The sequence below is a fragment of the Neopelma chrysocephalum genome, unplaced genomic scaffold (assembly GCF_003984885.1).
Source record: "Neopelma chrysocephalum unplaced genomic scaffold, ASM398488v2 Primary Assembly neopelma1_96524, whole genome shotgun sequence".
In the NCBI taxonomy this organism is placed as follows: Eukaryota; Metazoa; Chordata; class Aves; order Passeriformes; family Pipridae; genus Neopelma; species Neopelma chrysocephalum.
The window spans coordinates 52762-60371 of NW_020925170.1; the positions used below are offsets into that span (position 1 = coordinate 52762).

Here is a 7610-nt window from a genome sequence, read left to right on the forward strand (position 1 = left end):
CCCCCCCCCCCCCAAGAGGGATCACCCGGCACCCTGGGTCAGGAACACAGTGGGCTGTACTGGGGGCACTGGGCTGTACTGGGAGGGCACTGGGGGGGGTCTCCAGTGTCCCATGACAACGTGACCCAGCTCCAGGAGAGATCTGGGGAGCAGTGAGGAGGTACTGGTCTGTCCTGATCTGTCCTGGTCTGTCCTGGTCTGTACCCCCAATCCCCAAAGCCCCTCCCCAGCTCCCCCAGGACCCTCCCAGACCCCAAAGCCCCCCAGGCCCCTGAGTTGGTCCTGCTGCCCCTTGAGCATCTGCAGCTCCTGCAGAACCAGGCATTTCATCAGCAAATGTGCAGCTGACACCAAGCTGGGGGGTGTGTTGATGTGCTGGAAGGCAGGAGGGCTCTGCAGAAGGACCCTATCCACAGGGTGTTAGAGATGTCTGTCCATATATATCTGCAAGGTTAGTCTGTAAATGTGTGGTGTTAGAAAAGCAGGCTGAGTTCTGGGATGGTTGTAGAAAGAGAAAGAAGCCCAGAGGCCAGTGCAAGCAGGCAGCCCTCAGCTTGCACATCATCTTCCCTCCCTGCAGGTTCCTGTCCTTGAGCCCAGGCCCTGAGGTGAGGCTGAGAAGTGGCGCGGAGGTGAGCCCAGAGCTGTCCCTGAGGTGAGGCTGAGAATAAGTGCAAGGCAGAGGTGCTGCTGAGGAACACAAACTGTGCCTGGCCACAGAGCCTGCAAGGAGGAGCAGAGACAGCCCTGGCATTGTGGGGGGCCAGGTTGTCCCTGTGCCTTCCCCTGCAGGCCCTGGCTGTTCCTGCTGGGCCCCTGTCCATCCCCATCAGGTCCCTGCCCGTCCCCCCCAGGCTGAGCTCCCCCCAGGAACTGCCGTGGAGCTGAAGCTGCTGCCATCCCCCCCCTGCAGCCGCTGCCCCAGCCAAGGGAGCAGCAAAGGCAGGGCCAGGAGCAGAGGCAGCAGCAGGGGAGCCCTGGGGGGGCTGGGAAGCTCTTGTGTGGGGCAGGAAAGAGGCACTGGGCACGAGGCCGGGGCTGTGCTGAGCAGGCCCAGCCCTCACATCCCCCCAGCCAACGCCGGCTGCCCGGGGGGCGCGGGCGGGACCCCCAACCCATGTGCCCCACACTCAGCTGACAGGGAGAGAGCCAAGGGACAGGGCCACGGGCAGGGCCACGGGTGAGGGACAGGCAGGGCCATTGCAGGGCCACAGTGAGGGCACAGCCTGTGGCAGCAGAGCTGCCCAGGGCCGGGGGCAGCCGGGGGTGTTGGTGCCAGCCAGTCCTGGGGCCGAGCAGAGCACGAGGCCTCTTGCAGACCCCTGGAACAGCTTCCCACTTGCCAGCCCTGCCCTGGTGGGGTGACACTGTCCCCTCCCTACAGGACACTCCCCCCAAAATCTTTGTGGGGGGTCTTTTGTGTCTATTCCTGGTTGCTGATTCCTGCTGGGGACCTGAGGGAGCCTCTTCAATCCCATCCATGGGGCACAATCTCCTCTCCAGAGCTTGACTCACTGCAGCCTTTGCAGGGAAATCTGTGCTGGCAGCCCGAGTGTGTCCCAACCTCCCACGCTCCCCCCAGGATATTTGGGATGAATTCCCCCTTCCGCGGGCACCCGCGGGATGGGGGGGTGATTGTTCTCCCGCTGTTCCTGTTCCTTTTCTGCCCTTGGGGGTGGGCGGGAGGTGTTTTTTGGGGGTACCGGGCTGGGTTGGGGGCAGAGCCCCGGCGGTGGGCGGGGGGATGCGAGTACCCCCCATGGTGGGGGTTGGTGTTGCTGGGTCAGGCCCCAGTAGATCCATTGTTAGCCCGGTGCCGGTGGGGGGACACAGCGGTTTTGGGCCCCCCCCGGGAGTGGTGGGGGTGGGTGTGGAGCCCGGGAGCTGCCGAGTGTGGAGGGCAGAGCGGGGCGATGCCGGAGCTGGGGGACCCCCGGCAGCCTGGAGGGGGGAGCACAGAGAGGGAGGAGCCCCGGGACCGCCGGGAGCCTGAAATGGGGGCATGGAGAAGGGGAAGCCTGGACGGTGGGGACCCCTGGGATCCTCAGGAGAACAAAGTGGAGAACCTGGAGAGGGGGAATGTCTGGGAACGTGGCACCTGGAAGGCGAGAGTCAGAGGAGAAGGGACCCTTGGGTCCCCCAACACTCCCAGCATCCCTAAGTGGGACCCCCAGCATTAAAGACACAGGAGACCCTCTGAACCCCAGAGGGGAGAGACCAGAGAGGGGGAACTTCTGGGAGAATTTTTTGGGCCTAATTTTCATATTTTGGAGTATAATTTTTAGTTGAATCTCAACTTTTTTCAGTTCTGAGGGGCGAGGGTCTTCCTGCTATTTCTGAGGGGGGTTTTTTGCCTGAATCTTGGTGGTTTGGGTTCTTCTGGGCTGAATCTTGGTGTTTTGGAGGTTTCTATGGGCACAGGATGCCCAGTGAGTTCTAGAGATGGACTTGGGCAGGAGGAACCCCCAAGCCAACGCGCTCAGCCCTTGTTTTCCCCCCTATCAGGATTTGTCCTTCCCAAAGCTTGGGCGGATGGAGGAGGAGGCTGCGAGGAAGAGGAAGATGCCTCGGGCCCCCCAGGCAGGTGAGGAGGAAGTCAGTGGCCCTTTGGGCAGGTGTTGTGCTGGCTCTGGCAGCCAAGCATGGCCCCCGGCTGCAGGACAACCCCGCTGCCGCTGCCGTCCTGCCGGGGCCGGAGTTGGGGGGATGTCCTTGGCCTTCCCTCTGGGCCGGAGGCAAATCCCCTCCCTGTCCTTCTTGCTTCCTGCCCCAGGCCCCGAGCTGAGGACGGAGAGCCCAGAGGACAAATCCCCCCGGCAGAAGCTGGTGGGAGAGGCCGTTTTGAAGGGCTCCACGATGCAGGAAGGCAGCGGGGAGGAAAAGGCCCCGAGATCCCCCCACAGGAGGGGCTCCAAAGCCAGCCCAGGGTGCTCTGAGGAGGAAAGACCCAGCCTGTGCCAGGAAGGTGGCCGGAGCTTGAGGCGGAGCTCCGACCTGATGGTCTCTGAGCAGCCTCGAAGCAGAGAGAAGCCCTTCAGGTGCTTGGAATGTGGGAAGAGCTTCAGGACAAACTCCATCCTCATCCAACACCAGCACATCCACACTGGGGCACGTCCCTACACGTGTGGGGAATGTGGGAAGAGCTTCAACCAGAGCTCCCACCTGATCAAACACCAGTGCATCCATAGTGGGGAATGGCCCTACATGTGCAATGATTGTGGGAAGAGCTTCAGTGACAGCTCCAGCCTCCGCAACCACCAGCGCATCCACACCGGTGAATGGCCCTACAAGTGCTTGGAATGTGGGAAGAGGTTTCAGCGCAGCTCACATCTCCTCAGGCATGAGCAGACACACACGGATGAGAGGCCCTTCCGCTGCACTGACTGCGGGAAGCGCTTCAAGCGGAAATCCAACCTCGTCACCCACCGGCGCATCCACACCGGGGAGAAACTCTACATGTGTGGGGAGTGTGGGAAGAGCTTCACTGACACGTCTGACTTGACCCAACACCAACGGACCCACCGGTAAGGGAAGCCCCGAGTGTGGGAAGAGCTTCGTCCGCTGCTTCCACCCCAAGTGAAGCCCCTGATGGTGAGGCAACCCCTGGAGTCCAGTGACTGTCAGTCCATCCCTTTCTACCACAAAGGGCCAGTCCCCTTTCCCAGGGGCAACTTCTGCCAACAGAACCCTTCTTGGGGGTTTATGTGGAGATTCCTGCCTTGGCTTTGACCCCCCTAAGGTCACTGCTGGAGGTTGGGAGCAGAGATCTCCCCACAAGAATTGGTCTGGGGGAGTTCCATCCATCTCTAATTAATGATTATTGCTTTTGTGCCAACTTGAGTAGAATTGCTTCAACAATTGCTTTAGTGTAGAGCACTGTCCTATCTTACCTTGTAGTCCTGGTAGTTTTAGTGTTTCTATTGGGACCCCTGGTGGCCTGGTGGTTAGCATGCAGGACTCTCACCGCTGCGACCCAGGTTCGAATCCCAGTCCCCAGGGCAGATGGAGCTCGTTAACTCTGTGAGGCCATCCATCTATGAGAAGGTCACTCTAAACAAACCTACGTCCTGAGGACCTCACTGCCATTGTCCAAGCTTTCTTGGCCCCGGCAGATGAACCTTAGGATTAAAGGGTGGGCTCAGTTCAGCGCATGCTGTGTCTCACCTAAAAAATCCATTGCGCAGGCTGGAAAGGTAAAAGACCTTTCCCAAAATCTTTGTTCGTGAAGATTGGCCATTATGTGCAGTAAATACTTCTGATGAAGATCATTTATAACCCTAAGTAATTCATTTCTATCAATAGATTTGATTTGCCATCATTAAAACCTGGAGGACAAAAGTATTTCAGTCACACCTTTGTAATTCCTCTAAACTGAGACTGTTGGCATAATCCAAGGCTGAGATTGGATCCAGCAGCTCCCAGCACCCCACAGGAAGTTGGGAGCTCTGGGGGGCAACCCCCCCTGTGCCCAAAGACCCTCATGGGACCGTCGGACCCGCCAGACCACCCCCCCTTTTTCACCCTTCTCCCTGTTCCTTCCACTTTCCCATTGTCTCCTCAATCCCCAGTTTCCTCCCAAACAGTTTTGGGGTCCCACTTTTTGCCCACTGTTGGTGCTGAAGGAGAAAATGAGGCTGCACACACATGTCAGGAATTGTCCACCGACACTTTTTCGGTGTCCTCTTTTATTCCTCTTCTCTCATGGACAGCACCCAGTGTTTGTCTTTTAGTCCACCAGAATTCCCAGCATCGCCCCAAAGCAGTGCCCTGATCCCACACATTCCCCTGGCCTCATGTGCTGGCTGTGTTCAGCCACCAGAGAAAAACACAGGCTGGTCATGCAGGCTGGTTCAAGTGCATTTCCACTTGGAGAAACAACCTTCTCTCTCTCCAAGCACTCAGCCAAGGTCCATCCTCCCTTTGCATTCCCATGAACTCAGGGCAGGTGCAGAGTGACTCTGCTTGGTCCCACCTCTGCCCCTGTTTTGTTTGGACACGCAGAGTTCACGGCCAAGAGGGGCAGGACCGGGCTTCTTGTCTTTGGGCTTGTCCCGTGCGCTTCCAGAGGACTTGGAATATTGAAACCAGACAGATCATTAAACACCTGCTCCTGGTGCTGCCACAGTGCCCATAGACTGGCACTGCAGGCATGACCTGCACTGAATGGCCAGTGCAGCAGGAGCCGTGGCTGCGGTAGCTGCCGTGATTGCTGCAGAGATGATCCAAGCAATCAGCCATCCACTCAGGATTTCTGGATTTCACAGTTGCCTTAATTCACTGTATCCTGCATCATCCTCCCAGCTTCTCCTTAGGTTCACTGGGAGCCACAGTTTGACTCTTCTTCCATGGGAATTATCAATGATAGTTCGAGGGTAGATACGTTTTGATCTGTGATACAACTCAAATAACAAGGATTACTTACAGGGGTGTTAACGGTATTGTCAGTCACACGAATCACAACGTCAGGTGCTACCAAGAAGGCATCTGAGTGACAGGGACACACCATGGCTGAGTCATTAAGCCAGTCAGTAAGAGTTGGTAGACACAGTGAATTCCCCCTAGAACAGTGTCTTCCCGATGGGAGATCCGGGCAGGGCTTGTTCTGCTCAGCATTCCCTGCCTCCTCCTGAGATTCTTGAGGGACAGCCTCTGGCAAGTCTTGGCCGAAGGAGACCTGCCACCACCCCGAGTCCTGGCAAGGGTGCTGCCCGTCTCCTGTCCCAAAGAGCTGTGCCCCCGGGGGACTTCTCTGCCAGAGGGCAGCCAAAGCCAAGGGGCATTGAGGTCTGCCCTCTTGCAGGTGGCTGTTGGGAGCGGCAGCTGGAGCAATTGGTGGCAAGACTTGGCATCTGTCAGAAGGCAGAAGCTGTTGTTCCTTCCTGGCATGATTTTTGGGTGGAAGTGATTACCAGCAGCACAAAACCACCATCAGCTGCTGAGTTTCATAGGACAAGTAGACTGGACAGAGAGACTCTCAAGCTTCCTTGTGTCCTTTTTGCTTATTTTCTTGCCTTCTGGAAAAAAACAATCAGCCCAGTCTCGCATGTTCAACACTCCAGTTGCTGTGTGCTCAGCTGTGGCCAGCAGCTGATGTCCAGTCCATTGGGGAAGTGCAGGGGACAGGGAGAAGTCTGGGATGAGAAGCTGTTCTGTGTCTCCCATGAAGGTGCCACCCGCCTGAAGGAGCAGCCAAGAGAAGTGCTGGAAGCAGAGAAGTTCTGCCAGTTTCTGCTCTCAGGTGGACACAGGGCCCACTTGTTGCCAGGGGTCGCGGAGATTGGATCCAGGAACAAGGCAGGGCCATGCACTGGTAGGGAATGGGCTCCAGCAGGACCAAAGGAGGAACGTCCAGCAGCAAAGTGTGAGCTGGTGAACTGGGCCATCTTTTCAGCAGACACCACAGTGCTTACTTGCCTCCATCCCTGGAGCTCCGCCACATGAGACCCTGCTTTGCTTCAGCTTCTGCTGCTTCTTCCTTTGTTGCCCTCAAGTGCTGGACGTAGAGTTTAGAAGCCCATGCCCGTGTTTTGAAGGTGCCTGCGTGGAGGAGAGGTTGAGCAGCTGCAGCCCGAGGCTGGTGTCCCAGCAGAGTCTCTAAGGATGGCACCAATGGCGCTGGCTGGGGACAGCTGAGTGTGGAAGGCGCGTCCAGCCTCAAGCAGGGCCATTGAAGTCAGTCAGGAGGACAGGCTGCAGCTGAAGCTGCCCAGGGTTGCTGTGAGGCTGGGGAGTCACTGGAAAGCTGTGGTGGCCACTTGCCCTGAAGCCTTTTGCCAAAGCGGGTGCAATTGTGCCCACAGTCTGGCCACTTCTGGCGTCCTGGCGGGTGTGGGTGCCTGGGTGAAGAGGCCCAGGCGTTTTGGGTGCTGCTGCTCCTGGGCAGCCTCTGGTGCTGTTGTGTGTGGGGCGCGGAGCCGCTTGGGCAGCAGCGAGTGCGCAGGCCTGCCCGAGGAGCCCAGTGCCCTGCCCGTGGTGGCAGCAGCTCTGCGGGCCCAGAGCTCTGGCTCAGCGGGGTGTCGGCCACAGCCCCGTGGCCTGGGCAGCCGCGGGGGCCCGGGCTGGCCGCCAGCCCTGCCCGAGCCACTGCCCCTGGCCGGCAGCACCCGGCGGACGTGCCCCGACAGGGCCCCCTTGCCCTCCTTGTCCCCAGCCAGGCCAGCCTGGCCCCCTTGGGGGTGTGCCCACCCTGCTACTGAGGCCTCCAGGGCTTCTGCCACAGGGCTGGGAGATGCCTCGGGAAAGCACCAGAGCAGCCGGCTGGCAGGGAAGGAGGTGGCTCCCTGGGGGCTGCCTATGGCCTCTGCCCCCCAAGTCCTGGGGCCTTTTCCCTCCACCCTGCCCCTTGGGCCTCTGCCCAGTCTGTCCCCTCGCAGCCTTCTGCCACCCACCCCCTCCCAGATTCCCCGTCAAGGCTTCCCGCTCCCTTGTCCCATCAGGGCCTCCGCATCACCTCACCCCTTCCTGACCCCCCAGCGCCCCCTCCCCTGCGGGTCTCCCCCAGCCCCACCAACTTGCCCGGCAGCGGCGCAGCCCTGAAGGAGCTCCAGAGGAGCCGCTCCAGAGGCACTTGGGAGCCCGGAGCAATCCAGCCAGCAACACACAGGCAGGAC

The 7610-nt window shown here is 59.3% G+C and overlaps 1 pseudogene; it reads left to right on the top strand.

Annotated features, from left to right (window-relative positions):
• Positions 1–3528, top strand: part of LOC113981403 — a 37302-nt pseudogene extending 33774 nt beyond the window's left edge.
• The last annotated feature ends 4082 nt before the right edge of the window (positions 3529–7610 follow it).